Raw genomic sequence first — 22,872 nt, 5'->3', positions numbered from 1 at the left:
CAGGAAGAGAGAACCATTAATAGCGGTATGGTAGGCAGTGGACCCTGAACTTGCCCTTTATTCAGACAAGCAGAAAGCAATGATAAAAATTAACAAAATAACTTCAGGAGAATATGTAGAAGTCTGAGGAAAAGTTAACCTAAAACTGAAAAGAAACCCTTAAAAGATCTAAAGATTTTTTTTATATCTGCAGCTCATCTATCAACATTGTCAACAGAATCTCCTTGATTTCTACCAAACTCTGAGAAGGCCGAGGATGGGGAAGGAATCACCAAATCTACAGCCAGGCTGGCCCCCACAGTGTCTGAAGGGCTCAACCTGTGGGTCTGAATAAAGAGGGCTGGTGAGCTTAGCAGTCAGAAGCAAACACTTAACTATCTGAGTGAGTACGGGTGAGGTACTTAACTCCTTGACACTTTGGTGTCCTCTGAAATTGTAGATTATATGAGTAGCTGTCTTGAGGGTTAGGCAGCTCCATGTCTGGCATGTGGAAACTGCCCTTAGAGGAGTGATTCTCATGCCATGTGGACACTGCCTACTTGCCACTGGATGGCCACCTGGAATACATGGTCACTGCATTGTGGTACCATCCTTACACCTGGTTCCCACACACCACTTTACACTCTTCCCCCCATGCATTTTCCACGCTGCTGCTAATGAGCTTCACAAAACCCAAATCTGATCAGGTCAGTCCTGCTTCAAACACTTTTGTGACTCCTTGCTGCTCTGAAGATACAGCAAAGTTCCTCCTTCTCCGGCCTCAGCTCACACCATTCCCCCCTCCCTTTCTGTTCTATAGTTCTACTCTGCCTCAGTTTGCTCATCTGTAAAATGGGGATATTTGTAGTACTTACATCTTAGGATTGTTGTGAAGCTTTAGTGGAGTTATATGTGAAGCTCTTAGAACAGTGCCTGGCATGTAGGAAGCACACACAAAAGTGTTTTCTGTTTTGTGGAGGCAGCAGAGAGTGCAGATAGAGGCATGAATCCTGAAGTCAAACTGCTTGTGTTCTAATCATGGCTTTGCCATTCACAAGCAGTGTGACCTTGGGAAAATTACTTAACCTCTCTGTGCTGCAGTGTCCTTGTCTGTAAATGGAGTTAACAGTACCTACCTTACTTAAAGCATGGTTATGTGGATAAATGAGTGAATACATGCGATACTCTTACAACAGGGCCCGGCATATGATAAGCAAACTCTATTTATGCTACTGTTTTGATGGTTCCTTGGATATGCCTGGAATGACTTAGTTAATTTATCAATTTATCATCCAAGAATTTAAAAGTTATACATAGAGCAATTTTTAGACCCAAATAATGTGGCATTTCAAAACTGTGGGAAGAAACATCATTAGTTGGGAAATGGAGTTGAGACAGCTGGATAGAAATGTGGGGAAAAATTGAAAAGATGGATCCCTATTTCACTCCTTACACTAAACAAGTTAAGTGAGCCCCATTAATCAAAAAATTAAAAGTTAAAAACAAACTAGTGAAAATACTGAAGGAAACCTTGGGAAAAATATTTATAATGGTATTAGAGTAAGAAAGACTTTTCTAAGAAAGAAATAACCCTCATGCTATATATAGGAAAAATGTGATAAATTCAACTGTCTAATAATTAAAAATTTCTGCAAGAGGTAAAATACTACAAACAATAACAAAGGAGAAACACAAACTTAGAAAAATAATTGCAAAGGGCTTGTATATAAAGAGCTGTTACAAAGCAATAAGTAAAGGGAAAAAAACAAAAACAAAGGAAAATGGGCATTGGAACCAGGCAGAAAGTTCAAAGAAAAAAAATAGTGCCTTATCTTCACTTACAGTTGAAGAAAAACATCAAATAATGAAATACTATTTTTACTTCTTAGGTTTGCTAATAAAAAGAATAACAGAGCACTTCTCACAAGGGTGTCAGGAAAGTAGCACTCTCATATTGTGTTGACGGAAATGTAAAGGGATACTGCCTCTTTGGATGGCATTTTGACAATATCTACTAAAATTTAAATGGATCTACATTTTGACCCATCAATTACACTTTGAGATTTATTCTACAGATACACTCATATATGCATGAGAAGATGTAAGTACAAAGATGGTTGTTGCAAAAATGTGGGCAAAAGCAAAAAGTAGAAACAACCTAAATAATTATCAGTGAGGTCTGGTTAGAGAAATTGTAGCATATTCACATAAGGAAATACTGTGAAAAAGAGTAAATTTAAATCCATAAAGCTGATATTGAAAGATCTCCAAGATAAACGAAAAAATACAAGGTACAGAATAGTATGTATAGTGTCCTTTCATTTATATAAAAAAAGTAGTACATACGAAAATGCTACTTTATGCTTCTCTCTTGCTGCTTTCCAGATTCTCTCTTTGTCTTTGACTTTCTAGAATATTTCTGGAGAGAAACCTAAGAAGGAGAACTGAAACCTAAAAACTCCTCCTCAAGTAAGGAGCAGTAGAGAGCCAGGGTCAGAGGGAGCTATACTAAGCATGATTGGCCCTTCTGTTTTATTCAAAATTTTCGCTGATTTCTCTCTCAATTAAACTCTTTGTAAAAAGAACATGTTTTGGTTTGAAGGGAAAATTTGTTTTGTCTTCTACCTAGGTTTATTTTGTTTGCTAGGAGATCCAGAGGGAAACTTGTACGGTATTTACTTTTTGTGAAGTGTGTCAGCAGGTGCTTACTAACTGCTTTAGAAATTTATTGTGAAATATATCATACATGTCACAAAAATATGAAAGGTGTGCCAACAGTTTAAAGATGAATAATAAAACAAACATGTATACACCACCTTCAGCTAAGCAAGGCTTTAGAGCATCCCAGGTGCCCCTCCCAAAACACACCCTTCCCTCCCAGCCACAACCACTCCCTGAGCTGAAGTATATTGGGCCATGAAACTCTCCTTTTTGTACAGATAGCAACAGAGAGGCTTAGCGAGGTGAGGTCATTTATTCGGTCACACAGCTTGCTCTTGGAAAAGACAGGCTCAGCTCCAGGTTTCCTGATTCCAGGTTTACTGCACTTTCTATTATGGCTCTGATGAGTATCTTAACGTAACCAGAAGAAATTTCGATTCACTGTGTTTAGTCATGCTCATAAATTAATGCAATCAGCTGCACTACAAAATTTATCATCTTAAGAAATGTATAATTGTCCATTGAGAGGACCATTAGAGGCTTCACAATGCTTCATTTGTTGCCTGGGGGATCACAGCAGAAGGAGTAGTTAGAAACAACAGAAGCATCAATAGGGAAAATTAACCTTTCTCTCTTTTATGCTCATCACTGGTCTGCAGTTGGCACAGCTTCTATAAAAAATGATGAAGAAGGAGTTTTCATTCCCTGATCTTTTGGCTTCATTTATATGCTAAAAGTTAATTTAGATATTTACCAGTAAATTGTGTTAATCTTCACTCGGGAATATTCTTTTAACAAACATGGTCTATATAAGATTGTACCAAGGTAAAACATGGTATGAAAAGGTATGGCCATAAGAAAATCAGAAACTTTTTTTTTTTCCTGATAATAATGATTAAGAGTTTGGAAGAAAATAAGAAAAGTCAAAATTGAAAGTCACAAAATCTAGCTTGTCAAATTAAGGAGTCATATTTGGTATACAAGGCTTCCTAGATCTTGATTTAGGATTTGAGAACGGTGAAGCTGGAAGAGGTCTTAGAGCTCATTGTCCTGGGGGTGTCAGGCAGGACCCATCCAGGACGTGGCCCTGCCCCTTCTCGAGGCCATCTCCCCCTGCTCTCCCCCATTGCTCTGCTCCAATCACACTGGCCATCATCACTGGTCTTTGCCATGCTTTATAAGGCATGGGGACTTGTTTTCAGCTTTGACAACATATGGCAGCAATGGGAGAAAAACAGCCAAAATGGGTCCCATTAGTGGCCTGACCAGACCTTCCAGTTTTCTCTCTGGATACAGAACTGGTCTCACTGGATCAGTAGGACTCATGGGATCTTAGGAAATTCATGGGCAAGGAAGGGGCCCCTGAAGAAAAGTAATGGACTTCTTGCTAATCTGGCATCAGATGGCTTGAGCTGGCTCTAATTCAAACTAAAAATAGATGGGACTAATTTGGCAGCCTCTATGAGAAAGAAAATGCTATGAACTGGGAATCTCACTTGCAGGAAGCTTATACAAGGATATCTGGGCAAGAATGCTTATTGCAACATTGTGATGGCAAAGGCATGCAAAAAATCTAAATGTTCATCAGTAAGGCACTTGTTAAACAGATGAGAAAGAATGAAGTAGATCTATATGTACTAATCTGGAAAGATGGCCTTGGCATACTGTTAAGTGATAAAAGCAAGGTGCAGCCCAAGCCATATAACACAATACAACTTTTTGGTTGAAAAAGAATATTTAGATATGTCTGGATAAGCACAGAGAAAAGTTGGAAGGCTCATGAACCAAACCATTAACAGATTTTTTTTCTCCTGGAGACTGAGACTAGGAGATAAAAGGGGGATTTTCATTTCTTAGTTTGTATTGTTTTAAAAGATATGTTGGGATTATGGGTGAATTTTACTTGGCTATGCTTTTAATAATTCAGAGAGAGAGAAGAGAGCATGCAAGCATTATATGAAGCCAAAAGATGGGTCTAATGATCCAGCTTTCCCGGGAATCCAAATATCATGCCTTCACAATAACCCCCATCACTTGGAATAACCTGGACAGATCTCTGTTGCTTCTAGACAAATGGACATAGAATGAACTAGAACAGCTGTCTAGTGAGTTTCAAATTGTTCATTAGTCATAAGATTTTTCTTTTTCCCACATAAATTGCCAACCCTCCAAATAAAAAACCAAATAGAATGAAGCTAGTCTGGGTTAACTTATCTGTAAAATGAGAGGGTTGGACTAGATAGATGATTTCAAACTCTGCTCCCAGGAGGAATCAGGGGAGGAAGTGGGGAGGGACACCTGGAGACCTAGAGTCAGGGGAGGAGGGATAAGAAAGCTGAGGTCCAAAGAAAGCAAGTGAAGTAGCTGGCCCAGCCTCCCCTAGCTGGTTCCAGAATAGAGTCCTGTTTTTCCTCCGCATCTACTTTTTCATACCATTTAGCCTTTGCAAAAGGAATTGTCTGAAATTCAACAGGAAATGCAAATTTTTGCTTTAGTTTACTTTGAATGTGAACAAGATATTAGATTTTTACCAGTTGATTATGCATCAACTTCAAGAAATCTCTTCTGTGCAAAAGAGAAAGGTTTAATCAAAAGTGTCTCTCATCAGAATGAATAGAGCTAAATGCCGTGTGCTGCCACTGATCATCAGAACACAAAACCTCAGGTGGTTGGCTGGCCTCCCTCTTGAACTCCCTTCCTCTCACCTTTTACTCTCAGGACTGATTCACGAAAAAGTAAGGGAGCAAACCTGCCTGTCATCACCAGTTTATGTATTGCTAAAATAATGTGTCCTGTCATGGCTCCTCTGAAGTTCCCCAAGTACAGGTTCTGGTTTGCTGGGGGGAACAATGTTTAAATTCCAAGTCACCTTTCAGATCTGACCCTATTTTGTAACTTAAATTTCCATTTTCTTAGACAACTGAATACCCTTTATGGTGCTCCTTAATTATGCAAATTGCTGTTATTTTGTGTACGCAAATGATCCTTTAGAAAACATTGAGCTATGAATGTGGTGGCCCAGCTGCTGCAGGTTTAGACCACAGGTATTGGCGGAAGCCCTCATGGGGTCTGAAGCTGCGGTGAGCTACCCTGGACTCATCCCTCTGAAAGGCAGGAATTCACACTGGGACCAAGACGTGGTGATGACAATCTGCAAACCCCAACAGGAAGGTGGGGTTTGCTATGTACGGGGTGAAATACTGAGTCACGACCTTCTTCCTGCAGCCCCACAGGAAGATCAGCCAAAGGTCTAGGCATTTGTCGCAAGTGAACAAACCCTGGCCATCCCACACTAATGGCCTGGGGCCGAGTGCTCTTGTCAGTTGAAACTGGTATCCTCGGAGCCCAGCTAAATCCTAACGAGTCTTCCCCAAAGACACCCATTCCCACTAACTGCCCCCTTTACAGCCCAGCAGCATCACCACATGGCTGCTTGTTGGCACGCTCTGTCATGTTTTTTGGGCTCTTCAACCAGATAGGCTCCTATTGGTAGGGACGTACTCTTCCTGTACACCGCATTCACTCATCTGGTCCCTTTGCCAGCATTAGAATGGCATTGAGCACGTAGTAGACATTCAATAAATACTTCATTATTGACTACTCAATCAATTGGGAGGGGAATGTGCTCTTCAACCAAAGATATTATTCCTTTTTTGACCAGCAGTATATGGGAACCGAACATCTAGCATGTGGTTACCTGTTTCTCTTTGTGCCCGTTTGCTTAAGATAAACTTTTTGGCAAACACTCCACTAATCCTTAGAAAATAGGAGCTTGGAGATGCTAGGGTTATCCTATAGGGTCCCTGATACATGGCTAACAGAAAATAACAGAAACACTTCATGCTGTCTTGAGTAGAAATACCTGGTTAGGGCTGAGTTGGCCAGGTAGAGACTGGGGTGCTGAATGAAAAGGAGTCTCAAACATCAATGAAAATGCAATGCCATAGGGAAAACATGGTATTCCCCAGCTCTTCCTGCTTTGCTAAGTAGATCAGAATGGAGGTGAAGACCAGCCTGCCCTCCAAGGAGCAGGGGTCTCAGACTACTTGTCCCTAAGGCATTTATTTTCCTGAGTAGCTTACAAGGGCTGAACTGAATTGCTAGTGACGGTGCGGCCTCCCATCGCCCTCTTTCTCACCCTGCCTCAGTAATTGCCTGGATTCTCTAATAAAATGCTGAACAAACAGTTAACATGTATTGCTTTAGAGTCCACCCACAGCCTTGGCCAGCCCTCTTGCACACAAAGGCTGGGGAGTCACAGAAGTTGAAGCAGCTCAGGCTGGGCCCAGGCCTCCTCAGCAATCCCAGTTGGAAGGGGCAGTTCCAGCAAATGCCCTCACCCAATGTCTCCAGCAAGATTACTTTCAGCTCGGATCAGGGCCTGGGGGAACAGCCCTGTGACATTTATTAACCCTGGGGACACCTAAAAATGCATGACAGAAGTCCCTGAAGGAGCAATTCCTTCCCCAGGTGTGCTTGGAGGCCTTCTTTAGGTCTGACCTGATGGGGGAGATGAGTGACTTGCTTCTTGTTGTCTGAGCAGGATCCCCTATTAGCTCCCCAGCCCCTTGACAAAACAGGACTCATGGCAATACTTACCCCAGGGAGTGGCTGTGAGGAGTAAATGAAGGAGTCCTTATAAAAACAACTTTTTGGTGTTCGTACTAGTGTTACATAAACATGATTTCCCATGATTTGAACGTAAATCAGCTGATTCTGCTTTTTAAAAAATCGTCAATTCATACTATTTTAATCAAAGCCTGATTACTAGTTTCGAAATGTAAAACAGAGTAGGATTTATAGAAATAGCCAGATATAAATTGATAATTGCCCTAACCCATTAAATATAAGCCTCGATTGGTATTATAACTCTCTTCCTAAACCATTCCCTTCTCCCACCAGGAGCCCCTCAGGTGCCAGCAAGCCCCAGTTCTCAGCCTTGTCCTGTCTGCAGTTCAAGCAGCTGCCTCTCAGGAATGGCCTGTCCTTTTGCATTTCCTCCTGTCGCCTGCTTAGTTGGGAGCTGCCGACAGCCTGGACTCCTCACGCTAACATGCTGACCCGGCTCCAGAACCAGGAGTGATGGGCCACTCTCAGAGGAGGCTCTGAACGCCTTCTCCCACTATCTCCTGTGCTCACATCTTTCTTCCTCCAGGTCGGAGATAGACCCAAACATGGAGACAACATGATGTTTTATGTACTTATACTGCATCTCATCCTGACACAGTTCTCCCCCAGTCATAAGAAAAAGTAGCAGCTAAAAATCAAGTTACTAAGTTCAAATCCAACTTTAAGAAGTTGTTTTGTATTGAATTGCCTATTTTCAAGCCCAGCAATTGTACAATTTATTCTGGCGAGTTGTTTCTTAAAGGGGAAAAGCTCTTTCTATCTCTGTGTATTTTAAACACATGCAAATGTAATGAAACAGCTTTCAAGTGAAATTATATGTAACTATGAGAAAATATTGGTAACTATTTGATCTTGAGACCTGAGGTAGGAAAGAACATTTTAAGCATAAAAGCAAAAGAACCCATAAATGAAGGACTTTATAGATTTGACTACATGAAAATGGAAAATTTTAAATACTCCCCACCAAAAAAAACCCCAGCAAACAAAATTAAAAAATAACACCCAGGGCTGAACGGTGTGGTGTAAAGAACATGAGTTTTGGGAGTCAGATACAGCTAAGTCTGATCTGAGTGCCAATTCCTTCACTCACTGGCTCTGTGTCCTTGAGCAGGATGCTCTCTAAGCCTCAGCGACCTGTCTGTAAAATGGGAATAATCATAATAATGATAATAATAGCAACTACCTCATAAGGTTGTTACTAGGATAAGGACTTTTTTGACACACATATGTAAAGCTCTTAGCATAGTGCCTGGCAAGTTTTAGGTTCTCAATAAATGTTATAATCATTACTAAGGGAAAAATATTGCAACACGTGTAATACACTAAAAGCAAATAGCTTTTCTATATAAAAGGTATTTGTAAGTTAGTAGGAAAAAATTTTTAAAAACAAATTAAAAAATGAGTTAAAACATGAAAAATCTCCCACAATGATTTCAAATCACCAATAAACATATGAAAAAAAAATTCATCCTCACTGTAATCAAACACCTGCAGCCCCCTCCCTGATGTTAGGGATGCAACCTGTCCCAGGGTTGGGTCCCACTTATTTATTTATTTATTTATTTACTTAGTGTCCTACAATTCAACTAATTCTTCCTTTCAAAAACTTGTGTTTCAGGTGTACAGTATTATAGTTCAACATCTGTATACAGTAGAGTAGACTACCATAAGTCTAGTTACCATCCATCAACACACAGTTGACTACTTTCACCCAACCCTCCAACCTCCTTCGCCTCTGGTAATCACTAATCTCTTCTCTGTATCTATGAGTTTGTTTTATTTTGTTTCTTGGGTTTTTTGTTTAAGATTTCACACTTGAGTGAAACCATATGGTATCTGTCTTTCTCCATCTAATTTCACTTAGTATAATACTCTCAAGGTCCATCTATGTTGTCACAAATGGCATGACTACATTATGTTTTATGGCTGAATAGTATTCCATTCCATCTTCTTTATCCGTTCATTCATCGATGGGCACTTAGGTTGTTTCCATATCTTGGCTATTGTAAATAATGCTGCAATGAACAAAAGGGTGCATATATCTTTTCAAATTAGTGCTTTTGTGTTCTTCAGGTAAATACCCAGAAGCGGAATAGCTGGGTCATATGGTAGTTATATTTTTAATTTTTTGATGAATCTCCATACTAATTTCCATAGTGGCTGCACCAATTTACAGTCCCACCAATAGTGCATAAGGGTTCCCTTTTCTCCACATCCTCCCCAATATTTGTTATTACCTGTATTTTCAATAATAGCCATTCTAACAGGTGTGAGGTGATATCTCATCGTGGTTTTGATTTGTATTTCCCTGATAACTAGTGATGTTGAACATTTTTTTCATGTGCCTGTTGGCCTTCTCTATATCTTCTTTGGAAAAATGTCTATTCAGATCCTCTGTCCATTTCTTGAATCAGGTTTTTGTTGTTGTTGATGTAGGAGTTTTTAAATTTTGGAAAATAACCCCTTATCGGATATATGATTTGCAAATAACTTCTACCATTCAGTAGATTGTTCTTCGTTTTGTTGATGGTTCCCTTTGCTGTGCAGAAGCTTTTTAGTTTGATTTGGTCCCATTTGTTTATTTTTGCTTTTGTTGCCCTTGCCTTTGGAGTAAGATCCACAAAAACATAGCTAAGACTGACGTCAATCAGGTTACTGCCTATGTTTTCTTCTAGTAATGGTTATGGTCTTTCTTTAGGTCTTTCTTTCAAGTCTTTAATCTATTTTGAGTTAATTTTTGTGTATGGTGTAAGATAGTGGTCTAGTTTCTTTCTTCCTTTTTTTTTTTTTGGCATATGGCTGTCCAGTTTTCACAATATGTACTGAAGAGAGAGTCTTTCTCCATTGTATGTTCTCTACTGCTCCTTTGTCATATATTAATTGTCCATATATGTGTAGGTTAATTTCTTAGTTCTTAATTCTGTTCCACTGATCTATGTGTCAGTTTTTGTGCCAGTATCAGTATAGTATAGTATAGTACAGTATAGTATAGTATAGTATAGTTTGAAATCAGGGAATGTGATACTTCCCCAGCTTTGTTCTTCTTTATCAAGATTATTTTGGCTATTCAGGGTCTTTTGTAGTTCTGTACAAATTTTAGAATTATTTGTTTAAGTTCTGTGAAATTTGCCATTGACATTTTGATAGTGATTGCGTTGAATCTGTAGATTGCTTTGGGTAGTTTGGACACTTTAACAATATTAATTATTGCAATCCATGAGCACAGAATATCTTTCCACTTATTTATGACTCCTTCAATTTCTTTCATTAATGTCTTGTAGTTTTCAACATATAGGTCTTTTACCTCCTTGGTTAATTTTTTTTATATAAATTTATTTATTTTATTTATATTTATTTTTGGTTGTGTTGGGTCTTTGTTGCTGCACACAGGCTTTCTCTAGTTGTGGCAAGTGGGGGCTACTCTTCGTTGTGGTGCACAGGCTTCTTATTGTGGTGGCTTCTCTTGCAGAGGAGCACGGGCTCTAAGTGCACGGGCTTCAGTAGTTGTGGCTCATGGGCTCTAGGGCGCAGGCTCAGTAGTTGTGGTACATGGGCTTAGTTGCTCCACGGCATGTGGGATCTTCCTGGACCAGGGCTCGAACTCGTGTCCCCTGCATTGGCAGGCAGATTCTAAACCACTGCACCACCAGGGAAGCCCCTCCTTGGTTAATTTTATTCCTAAGTATTTTATTCTTTTTGATTTGGGTTTGCATTGCTAATGGGTTTGTTTTCTTAATTTCTCTTTCGGATAGTTTGTTCTTAGTGTATAGATATGTCACAGATTTATTTTTTTTTTTGCCCACACCAAGCAGTTCTGAGGGATCTTAGTTTCCTGACCAGGGATTGAACCTGGGCCTCCTGCAGTGGAAGCGCAGAATCCTAACCACTGGACTGCCAGGGAATTCCCACCACAGATTTTTATATATTGATTTTGTATCCTGCTACTGTTCTGAATTCATTTATTAGTTCCAACAATTTTTTGATAGAGTCTAGGGTTTTCTATGTATATTATCATGTCATCTGGAAATAGTGACAGTTTTTACTTCTTCCTTTCCTATTTGTATACCTTTTATTAATTTTTCTTGCCAAGTTTCTATGGCTAGAACTTCCAATACTATGTTGAGCAACAGTGGTTAGAGTGGGCATCCTTGTCTTGTTTATGATCTTAGAGGAAAAGTTTTCAGCTTTTTGTTGTTGAGTGTGATGTTAGTTGTGGATCTGTCATATATGGCCTTTATTATGCTGAGGTATGTTCCTTTTATACCTACTTTGTTGAGAGTTTTTTATCATTAATGGATGTTGAATTTTGACAAATGCTTTTTCTGCATCTATTGTATTAAAATATATCTAGTCTAAAATGTGAAGTGGATAGCTGGTGGGAGGCAGCTGCATGGCACAGGGAGATCAGCTCGGTGCTTAGAGGGGTGGGATAGGGAGGGTGGGAGGGAGACACACGAGGGAGGAGATATGGGGATGTGTGTGTGCATGTGGCTGATTCACTTTGCTGTACAGCATAAACTAGCACAATATTGTGAAGCAATTATACTCCAATAAAGATGTTAAAAAATAAAATACATCTGGTTTAATGTGTCATTTAAGTCTGCTGGTTTCCTTATTGATTTTATTTCTGTATGGTTTATCCATTGATGTAAATGGGGTGTTATAGTTCCCTACTATTATTATATTGCTTTTAATTTCTCCCTTTAAGTCCATTACTATTTGCTTTATATATCTTGGTGCTCCTCTGTTGGGTGCATATACATTTATAAATGTTACATCTTCTTACTGGATTGATCCCTTTATCATTATCTAATGCCCTTCTTTGTCTTTTAGTACAGTCTTTGTTTAATGCCTATTTTGTCTGATATGAGTATATCTACTCCAGCTTTCTTTTCTTTTCCATTTACATAGAATATTTTTTCCATCCTTCAACTTTGGTCTGTGTGTGTACTTACTTCTTCTTCTGTTTTTTTTTTTTTTTTTTTTGCAAAAATCTTACCTCTTCTTCTTATTTTTTTGTTGCACTTTTTTTTAACTTTTTATTTTATGCTGGAGTGTAGCCAATTAATAATGTTGTGATAGTTTCAGATGCACAGCAAAGCAACTCAGACATAAACATACACATATCCATTCTCCCCCAGACTCCCCTCCCATCCAGGCTGCCACATAACATTAAGCAGAGTTCCCTGTGCGATACAGTAGGTCCATGTTGATTATCCTTTTTAAATATAGTAGTGTGTGTGTATACTTACTTCTGAAGTGAGTCTCTTGTAGGCAGTATATAGATGAGTCTTGTTTGTTTGTTTTTTTCAATCCATTCAGCTACTTTGTCTTTTGATTGGAAAATTTATTCCATCTACATTTAAAGTAATTATTGATAGGTATTTACTTATTGCCATTTTGTTAATTGTTTTCTGGCTGTTTTTGTGGTTCCTATTTGTTCCTTTCTTCTTCTCTTTCTATCCTTGTGTTTTGGTGGTTTTCTTTAGTGGTATATTTCAATTCATTTCTCATTTTCTTTTGGGTATTTACTATAAGTTTTTCCCCTGTGGTTACCATGAGGTTCACATACAACATCCTATGTAAGTAGCAGTCTGTTCCAAGTTGGTAGCAACTTAAATGTGAACACATTCCAAAACTTTATATTTTTACACCCCTCCACATTTATACTTGTGATGAGACATTTTAAATCTTTTAATTTTATGTATCCCTTAACTAATTATTTTAATTGTAGTTAATTTTACTACTTTTGTATTTTTAACATTCCTGGTTGCTTTATAGGTGATTATCCACCAGCTTCATATAATATTTACTTTTTCCAGTGAAATCTTTTACTTTCATACGTTTTCATATAATTAATTAGTGCCATTTTTTCAGCTTAAAGAAGTCCCTTTAATATTTCTTATAGAGCCAGTTTAGTGGTGGTGAATGTCTTTAGCTTTTGCTTAACTGGAAAACTCAATTTTTCCTTCAATTCTGAATGATCGCCTTGCTTGGTAGAGAATTCTTGATTGGAAGCTTTTTCCTTTCAGCACTTTGAATATGTTATGCCACTCCCTTCTGGCCCATAAGGTTTCTGCTGAAAAATCTGCTGATAGTCATATGGGGTTCTTCTTGTATGTAACAAGTTGTTTTTCCCTTGCTGATTTTAAGATTCTCTCTTTATCCTTAACTTTTACCATTTTAATCATAATGTATCTTAGTGTGTGTCTCTTTGGGTTCATCTTATTTGGAACTCTCTAGGCTCCCTGGTCTTGAATGTCTGTTTCCTTCCCCAGATTAGGAAAGTTTTCAGCCACAATTTCTTCAAATAATTATTCTGGCCTTTTCTCTCTCTCTTCTCCTTTTGGAACCCCTATAATGCAAATGTTATTCCACTTGATGTTGTCCCAAAGTTCTCTTAGGGTATTCTTCATTTTTTTAAATTATTTTTTTCATTTTGCTGCTCTGTTTGGGTGAGTTCCATTGCTTTGTCTTCCAGTTCACTGATTTCTTCTTCTACCTCATCCAATCTGCTGTTGAACCCCTCTAGTGGATTTTTTTCAATTCATTTACAACTTCTGTTTGGTATTTTCTTATATATTCTATCTTTTTGTGAAATTCTCACTGCATTTGTCCATTCTTCTCCTGAGTTCATGAGCATCTTTATGATCATTATTATGAACACTTGATCAGGTATATTGCTTATCTCCATTTCACTTAGTTCCTATTTTGAGGTTTTGCCTTGTTCTTTTAATTGGAACATATTCCTCTGTCTCCTCATTTTGCCTAATTTTCTGTGTTTGTTTCTATGTATCAGCTACCTTTCCCAGTCTTGAAGAAGTGGCCTTATGTGGGAGATGTCCTGTGAGGCTCAGAAGTGCAATCCCACCTGGCCACCAGTGCCAGTAATCAGGGGTGTCCCCTATGTGGGCTGCATGTGCCCTCCTGTTGTGTCCAGGTTGTAGCTACTCCTGCGGTACATTGGTGGGTGAAGCTGGCCCCATGAATGGTTGTGCAGCCTGGTTGTGGTGGCTGTTGTATGCTGGTGGGTGGGGCTAGTCCTTGAAATGGCTGTGTGGCTGCCACGGTGGCTTCCACGCACTGGTGGATGAGTTATTGCACAGCTGGCTGTAAGGCCTGGCCAAGGCACAGGGGTAGGCAGGGCTCTTGGTGGGGCATGCCCATTGATGCTAACAGGTTATATAGAGATTTCCAAAATGGTGCCCTCCAGTGCCAGTATTAGCAAGGCAGCCTGAGATCACAAAAATGGCTCTCGTCAGTGTCTCAGTCCCAGGGTAGTGTCCCAACTGGTTCCTGCCTCTTTGGCAGATACTTCAAGATTAGTAAGTGGGTCCCCCTCACCTATGGTCCAGGCACTTTCAATCTGGTGTTTTTGCACTGATTTTCAGGTTGAGTGAGTCTGTGCATGAGCTCTTTAAGCTGTGGTTTTCTGTTCTCTGAAGTTCCATAATTTTCCTGGACATATTTCCTGTTGGTTTTCAAAGCCAGGTGTTTTGGGTGCTCATCTCTCCTGTGCATGATCTAAGGGCTGGGGTGCCTCATGTGGAGCTCAAATCCCTTGCTCCTCAGAAAAAACTCTGTCTTTGTGATCCTTCCCGATTGTGGATTTCCATGGCTAGGGTGTGGTTTTTTTCCTTGGCATGACCATATTTCTGTTTCTCTTGTTCGCCTTGATGTTGTCCTTTTACCTTTTGTCCTGGAGACTCTGTTCATCCAGTTTTCATGTCCTTTTTAGAGGGAATTATTCCATATGTAGTTGTAGATTTATTGTGTCTGTGGGTGGAGGTGAGTTCAGGATCTTCCTATGCTGCCACCTTGAACCCTCTCCTGGGCCCTCCTCTTTTAAACATCAAACTACCAAGCCTCTAATATCTTCTCCCACCTGATCTGGCCAATGATTCTCCAATTTAGGATGTATTAGAATCACCTAGAGTGTAATCTACATACAGATTTCCAGACTCAACCTCCACTGATTCTGACTCAGCAGATCCAGAATGTAGCCCAGACATCAGCATTTTTAAACAGATGCTCCCAGGTCTCTTTGATGAAGATGACCCCCACCCACACTTTGAGAAGTTCTACCCTGTACCATCAAAAACAAGGGCTTGTTCCAGCGTCTTTCAGTTCCTGCAGTCTCTCTCTCTCTCTCTGTTTTCCTCTCCCAGAAAACTCCCTAAGAACTCAGACCTTGAGAACAGAGTCCTGACTAACGAGGTGGGGCTCTTTTTGTTCTTCTCCTGATGATTCTTCAGCAATTAAAAAAAAAAAAAAAACCAGAAAGGATCACAGGGTAATTTCTCCATAAGTCACCATGCTTTGTTAACTTATTGACATGCAAACCACTTTTAAAATTAGAGTTTTTATATCTTTCTGTATTTTCCAAGTTACTATAATGGAAACATTAACAAGGTTAAACATTAACATTAACAAGGAAAAAAGGTTGCAAAACTCCTAGTCATTCTCACACTTCGTATATCATTCTAGCGGTAGCTCTGATGTCGCTTTCCCAAAAGTCTTTCTTCCCCATCTCAGGTTGGAGATGTTCTTATCTCCCCCACAGCATCCCTCACTTCTCCCATCAGGGCACTCTTGTCATTGCCTGGTTACTTGTTTGTTCCCCACTAATTGTAAGCACTTTGGGGAGGGGAAGTATATATCTTGTTTATTTTTATAACCTCAACACATAGCCAATAGTTTCCACACAGTAAGCTGTGAATGAATGAATTCTTCATTCCTCAGCAGGAAAGAGAACATTCAAGAAGCTAGAGGCGGGCTTCCCTGGTGGCGCAGTGGCTGAGAGTCCGCCTGCCAGTGCAGGGGACACGGGTTCGTGCCCCGGTCCGGGAAGATCCCACATGCCGTGGAGCGGCTGGGCCCGTGAGCCATGGCCACTGAGCCTGCGCATCCGGAGCCTGTGCTCCACAACTGGAGTGGCCACAACAGTGAGAGGACTGCGTACCACAAAAAAAAAAAAAAAAATAAGCTAGAGGGAAGACTAAACATGTTAAATAGAAAATTAAAAAATATTAAAAAACACCCAATTCAAATTTATAGAAATGAAAGTTAGAATGTCTGAGGTGAAAAGTACACTGAGTGGGACTAAGAGCAGAAGAAAGATTAATGAATTTGAAGACATAACAATAGAAACTAGACAAAATGGAACACATGGAGAAAAAAGACTTAAAAAGCAAACAGGTCATCAGTGAGCTGTGGAAAAACTTAAAGTAGCCCAATACATGTGTAATTAGAGTCCCCGGCTGGCAGGGTGGGCAGAAAAATATCTGAAGAAATAATGGCAGAAAATTTCCCAATTTTAATGAGAACTATAAACCCACATTTCCAATAAGCTCAGCAAAACACAAGCAAAAGAAACATGAAGAAAATGACACTAAGGCATATAATAATAAAACTGCTTAAAACATTCAGTAAAGGGTAAATCTTAGGAGCAGCCAGAGGAAGAAAAGACACAACCCACAGAGAGGAACAAAGACAAGAACAGCAGGCTTCTCATTGCAAACAGGCAAGTGAGAAGATAGTGGGGTGACGTCTTTCAAGTACTAAAAGGGAAACATTCTCAATTCTATATTCAAAATAATTTTCAAGAATGAAGGCCAGGACTGCAGACATTTCTTACATCTCCCTCTATCATGCTCCACCTAAAACGAACCACCTACCGTTCAAGGGCCTTTTTCCCTTTCTGAAGCCATGCCCATCTCCCAAGTTTCAGCTCAAATGCCACCTTCTTCTTGAAACCTTTCTTGATTGCCCACTGGATTTTATTCTTACTTCTCTTCGGGTCTTACTACCCTTCGTTCTGTCATATGTGCTTGAGGATTTTCCCCTCCCACTAGCTGATGAGTTCCCTGAGGGCTCCTTTCTTGTTTTTCCTATCACCACAGTGTGCACCCACACTGCCTGGAACAGGCGCTTAGCATCTGTTATACTGACTTACATATTACCTAATCCCTGAAAGATTTCTTTTCAACTTCTTTCCAAGGTATTTCTGATGACTTAGAAGTACCTATTTATTCATTAACAAATACTTGATAAGTTGGGCCCTATGTTTATAAAGGTAAGACAATCTCTGGGTACAAAAAGCTTGCAATATAGTTAATTAATATAATTTGTTGTTTATACAAGAGTTTTAAGTAAAATAATCTGGGTTTAATAAGAAGTAGATAGACTCTTGGTTAGAAACTCCCTGTGTCCAGGTCATGAGTATTATCATGCTCAGCATCTCCACTATTTCCTGGGTATACCTCCAACTGGAATTCCTTCCCTCCCAGACTCTGGTATTCAGCTGCCTCTTCAATATCTTCACTTGAACATCTAACAGAAATCTCAATGTCAACATACCCCAAACTGAACTCCTGATATTCCCCTCAAAATTATTCCATATGCAATTCTTCTATCTCATTAATGGCAATTCTATCTTTCCACTGCTTGGCCACTAACCCTGAAGTCACTGAACTCCTTTCTTCCCCCACTCATATTCAAGCTGTCAGCAAATTCCATCAGCTGGACATCAGACATATCTAGACCCTGTCCATTTATCATTCTACTGCTACCACCCTGGCCTCAGCCACTGTCTTTTTTTACTGCAGTAGCTAAATAAATGGCCTCCCTGCTACCACTGCCCACCCTCCCCACACAGAGAGTCTAGTCCCATCATAGTGATCCTTTGAAAAGGCAGGTCAGATCATATCACTCCTCTGCCTAAAATCCTCCAAAGACTCCCCATAAAGGCTTTACAACAGCCTGCAAGGCCCTACTTGAACTGGTCCTCTTGTCTTTCCTTCCCCCAGTTATCCTCTCCCAGTCTTCTTGCTGTTCCTTGTGCTCTGGGGACACTCTCCTATCTCAGGGTCTTTGCACTTGCTGTTCCCTCTGCCTAAACAGCCTGCCCCTAGATTTCCACATGGCTCACTCCCTCACCTCCTTCAAGTTTTTGCTCAAATGTCACCTTCTTAGTGAGGCCTTCCCCACCCAGAAGACTTCCAGTTGCATCTTCCCCTTCCTGCTCCCTAGTCCTCAACACTGCTTTATTGCTCTTCACAGCACTCATCGCTTTCTAATATTGTAGATAATTTACTTACTTTGGTTCTTGTCGGCTCCTCCCCCCTTCCCCCACTGAACATAAGCCCCAACAGGACAGGGATTTGCATGGTTTGTTCATACTGTTTCTTGTGCACCCACAGTTGTGCCTGTGATATAGTAGGTGCTCAGTAACTACATGCCGAAACTAACACACACCTCCAAAACTCTTAGTATGAAAAGGAACTAGGTTCAGAGACTGTCAGATACCTTAGTCTATATTTGCCCTTGCTGAGTTGTGGATGCATTTTATGAGTGAAGAGGTATTCATCAAATACCTCACTAGAGGTCTAGCGAAGAGTGGAGATATATTTAAAGAGACAAGGTGACCAAAGATGACAAATTAGAGACCAAAACTGTACACAAACAAAGTTTTAGTTGTGTGATACAGACAATAAGTGCAGAAGAGGTTAGGGGTGGAAGAGATGAGTGTTTTGAAGTGAGCTAAGAATCACTTGTCTCCCCCAGGTCTCTAATGGAGTTTTCTGAAGCAGGAGTACTGCTGGAATAATCTCTCACTAACTGTTAATAACAATATTTTGTGCTCACATTGTTTCCTTCAACAAGCATCTTCAGTTAATTTTTGATTTTTATCTAAGCATTCTTATCTTCACCTTATAGTCAGAAAAGTATACATAAACCATAGTTAAGTAACTTGTCCAATGTTGGGGGAATGGACAAAGAATTAATCCATTATCCCAAACTCTGCCCTTTGGCATTCTTTGTACATAGCAAAAACATTTGTGAAGATGTTTTGGCAACCTACTCCCTGCTCAGTCTCCTCCTCCCTCCGCTCAGAGAATAGCTACAAGTGGTTAGCCCAGAAAATATTTAGAGGAGGTCCTTGGGTTGAGATGCTCACCCACAAAATAATCGTTGATGATGTTAGCATCAGAACACTGGCTGGATGGAACTGTTGGTTTGACAAACATGCTGTTCCTATGGGGTTCAAAAAGATTTGGTCTATGAAAGGATAAATGCATGAGTTCACCTTGAACATGAATAAAATATTTGCAAATTATCCTTAGTATAATTAACGTCCCTAAATTCAATACCAAGCATATATATTGAACCCATGAACCATAAAAATGACTATCTGGGAAATAACATTCTTTCTAGAAGTCTGTGTCTTTCCCTTATGGCACCCGAGACGCCAGACCTTGGAGTTATTCTAGAACCTGCCCTTTCTCTGGCAAGTTCTATTGATTCAATCTCCATTGTTTTAATTACAAGGCTTCAAAAGTCCCTGAAGCACAAAAAGGAAGGATTTGAGAAATACTAAATATCAGTAACAACAAGCTAACATATATTGAGTTCTAGGCACCATGCTAAGGACTTCACATAGATTATTGAATTGAATCCTTATGATAACACCTAAGGTAGATACTACTGTCATTGCCTTCTTAAGAATGAGGAAACTGAGATTCAGAGAGGTTGAGTGATCTGTTAAAGGTCACACAGCTAAGAGGGGAGCTAGGAGTAAACACACATAAAGGCTTTCGGGTCTGCCTTTTAATTTTTAGACTTGTAAAGACCTCTCATAGAGAAGACAGAATTCTTCTTGGAAGAAATGGGTTCTCCTTTCCTTGAATATTCTTTTACCCTTCAGTTTTCCTTCCCTCTTTTTCCTCTCATATTCAGTCTCAAAACAAATTTAGCATCCTCACTTCTAAACTAACCCACTTTAGGTTCCTCAATTCTGTCCATGATGCTACCATCTTTGGATAGATCTGGACCAGGTGGCTCCTTTCTCTTTCTTATATCCAATTAGTTCCCAACTTCAATGCATCCTTATTTCTTGGTATTTCTAGGATCTATATCTTCTCCATTTCTGATGCCATCACCTTAGCCAGACAGAACCATTTCCTGCCTGGACTAATGCAATAATTTCCTAACTTTCTTCCTGTCTCTTGTCTCTCCCCTGTGCAGTCCTTCCTGCATTGTACAGACAGACCTGTCCTATAAAACCACATTCTTCATGATTGCCCCTTGAAAAATTCTCCCAATTGCCCATCAGATTCATTCTCAACTTTTCAAAAGTAGAAATTCAAGGCTCTCTCTCATGTAGCCATCTTAATTCCTCTCCCACAGCCCAAACTCCCCAGTGCAGGAAAGCTTCTTGCTCTTCCAAGCCTTGTACTACGTTCATTCCTGTCCCTAGACCTTGGCTCAAGTTATTACCTGAACTTGGAATGATTTTCCCTCCTTGCCTGCTCAAATTTCACCAACCCTTCATTGCCCATTACAAGTTCTGTCTCCTCCATGAAACCTGCCTTCATCACTTTAGTGAGGATTGATTTTCTCTCTTTGTCACTGCCCTGATACTTACTGTAAAGGATTTTTCTCTAAAGGTCTTCCTGTTCACAGGGATTGATTCCAAGGTCCTCAAATGCTGCCTAAAGGGAGAAGGCCTTTTCTACCTTTGAGGGAAAGGATTCCAGACCCCAATCACACTAAGTTACTGAAAAACTGGGGAATTATTTTGCAGCTGCCAGCCCATCATTTTAGCTTGGGTACAGTTATCCACAATGCATTTCCAAATCCTTCTCAGTTTTTACATACAGCCAATGCAGGATCTCCAAAGTTCCCAGCACTTTGATAAGCACAAGAAACTTTCTGAGTGGCAAGATGAAGGGGTTATTCTACCTATTGTGTTCAGAACAAATTGCATTTTAAGTGATCTTTAGTTGGCCTTGTTGTTTTAACTCTACCTTTCAGTAAAGAAAATTGTGTCTCAACTTTAGTCAGACTAGAAGTAAATTATATCTACTTAAAATATAGAGCTATTAAAACCCAAAGAGCTACATAAAAAAAAAAGCAACTGATGGGCTGAAAAATGCTCCCTTTGTAGAAGAATTACAACCTAAAATCATCATCTTGTTTTACACAACATGACCTTTAGTCTGTAGATAAAATGCATGTAAATGAAGCTTGAATGTCAACTAGATTTGGCCAAGGATTTTTTCTGGTGCGGGGGGGGGAGGGAGGGAAGGAGAGTTTGAATAATGTAGATTTTTTTTTAATGTCTTTTTTTCCAGATAAGTATGTTTTATCAGATATAAAGACTATTTTGATAGTTCTCACACAGGTACCTATATCCTAGAGAACATGAGACCCCTAAGAAGTAAATTGTTCTCCTTTCTTAGAAGTTTTTTGCTCTACCTTCCACTCACATTTTGTCAATTTTCCAAATGAAAGCACCCAAAACTTTTTTCAGGACTGCCACCAACAGGAATCAGCAGGAGTAAACAACAGCTACGCCAGTCAGAAATGGGGTGAATGTGACTCTCTTCTAGTGGGTGTCAAACCTCGTCATCAGTGGCCATGAAGAAGGGGTGAGGCCCCAGGAAAGCCTGAACTGTTGAAGAAGGCTTGTTCCCATATCAAGGCTAATTCTGTTTTGTTTTCAATGACAAGATGATTTAGGTTGGTGTGATGCCACCCTAGGCTTCAAAAGGCCAAATATGATCCCGAAGCAGCAGCTGATAAAAGCACATATGATCAGACAACTTGGCATTCTGAAGAAAATGGAGATGAAGAGTAAACCCAGAAACAAGATACTGAGGGCTTTGGACAAGGAGGGCTGCATGATAAAGTCATAGTGATTAATCTCAGTAACAGCACCAATGAACACTTACTGGAAACTGACTATACCAGGCACTGTCCTTTACCTACATTATTTCCCTTAAACCTCCTAACAGTCCTATGAGGTGCATACTATTATCTTAATCTTACAGAGGAGGAAACTGAGGGTTGGGGAAATTAAAAGACTTGCCCAAGGTCACCCAGCTACCAAGCTGTGGGCCCGGGATGAGAACCTGTCTGACTCGTGTGTCAGACGACTGCCACAACATACCTCAGGGAAGCATCAGGGAGAGAGAATTGGGCTGCAAACCTGACTGTGAAGAAGGAATCCCAGGTCTCTCAAGTTAAGGGCAGGAACACAATGGCTGAAGGTGGCAGTAGCGCCATGTGGAGGTGAGCTTGGAACAGCCAAAGATGGATCCTGAGACATGGGCTTTACAGAGGATGAACAGCCCCTTGGCATTGGAAGACCCGTGATCTGAGCAGTTGTTCTGCAACTCACCCAGACAGGGCTCTCTGCCCAAGGATCTCAGCCTGTCATCTAGTGGGCAGTGGTACAAAATGACAGGCAGGTCTGAGGGATTCTGCTGTCTCCCCAGACTGGAGTGGCACTTTTCCAGGGGGGGACCATGACTTTGAGTTCATTTTATCCTTGGCACAGTGGCAGTGAAGGTTGAAGGAAAGGCAGGGAAACAGCAGAAAAAGATGAGAGTGGACAATTCACCAGGCCCAAGCAGGTCCATCCTGCTCAGGCTGTAAAGGCTCAGCAGGCTTGTTCCTGTTGCCCTCACCTCTGCTGCTTTGGCTAGAAAGAAGCTAGGAACTTTTGAATAGCCACAGGACCTGAGAGCGGTCCAAATGGTTTAATGCCTTTCATGTGGTCAACACAACTTCCCTGTCCCTACGGGTCCAGATGCTCAG

General features: G+C 40.2%; 1 protein-coding gene across 4 annotated transcripts in view; it reads right to left on the bottom strand.

The window, feature by feature from the left end:
- The window catches only part of GLDN (gliomedin), a 65,291-nt gene that overhangs the window by 35,413 nt on the left and 7,006 nt on the right, over nt 1–22,872 (bottom strand). The gene's annotated exons all lie outside the window — the stretch shown is intronic.

Source organism: Lagenorhynchus albirostris, chromosome 1 (genome assembly GCF_949774975.1).
Source record: "Lagenorhynchus albirostris chromosome 1, mLagAlb1.1, whole genome shotgun sequence".
Classification (NCBI taxonomy): domain Eukaryota; kingdom Metazoa; phylum Chordata; class Mammalia; order Artiodactyla; family Delphinidae; genus Lagenorhynchus; species Lagenorhynchus albirostris.
This window is presented reverse-complemented; position numbering and strand designations above follow the sequence as displayed.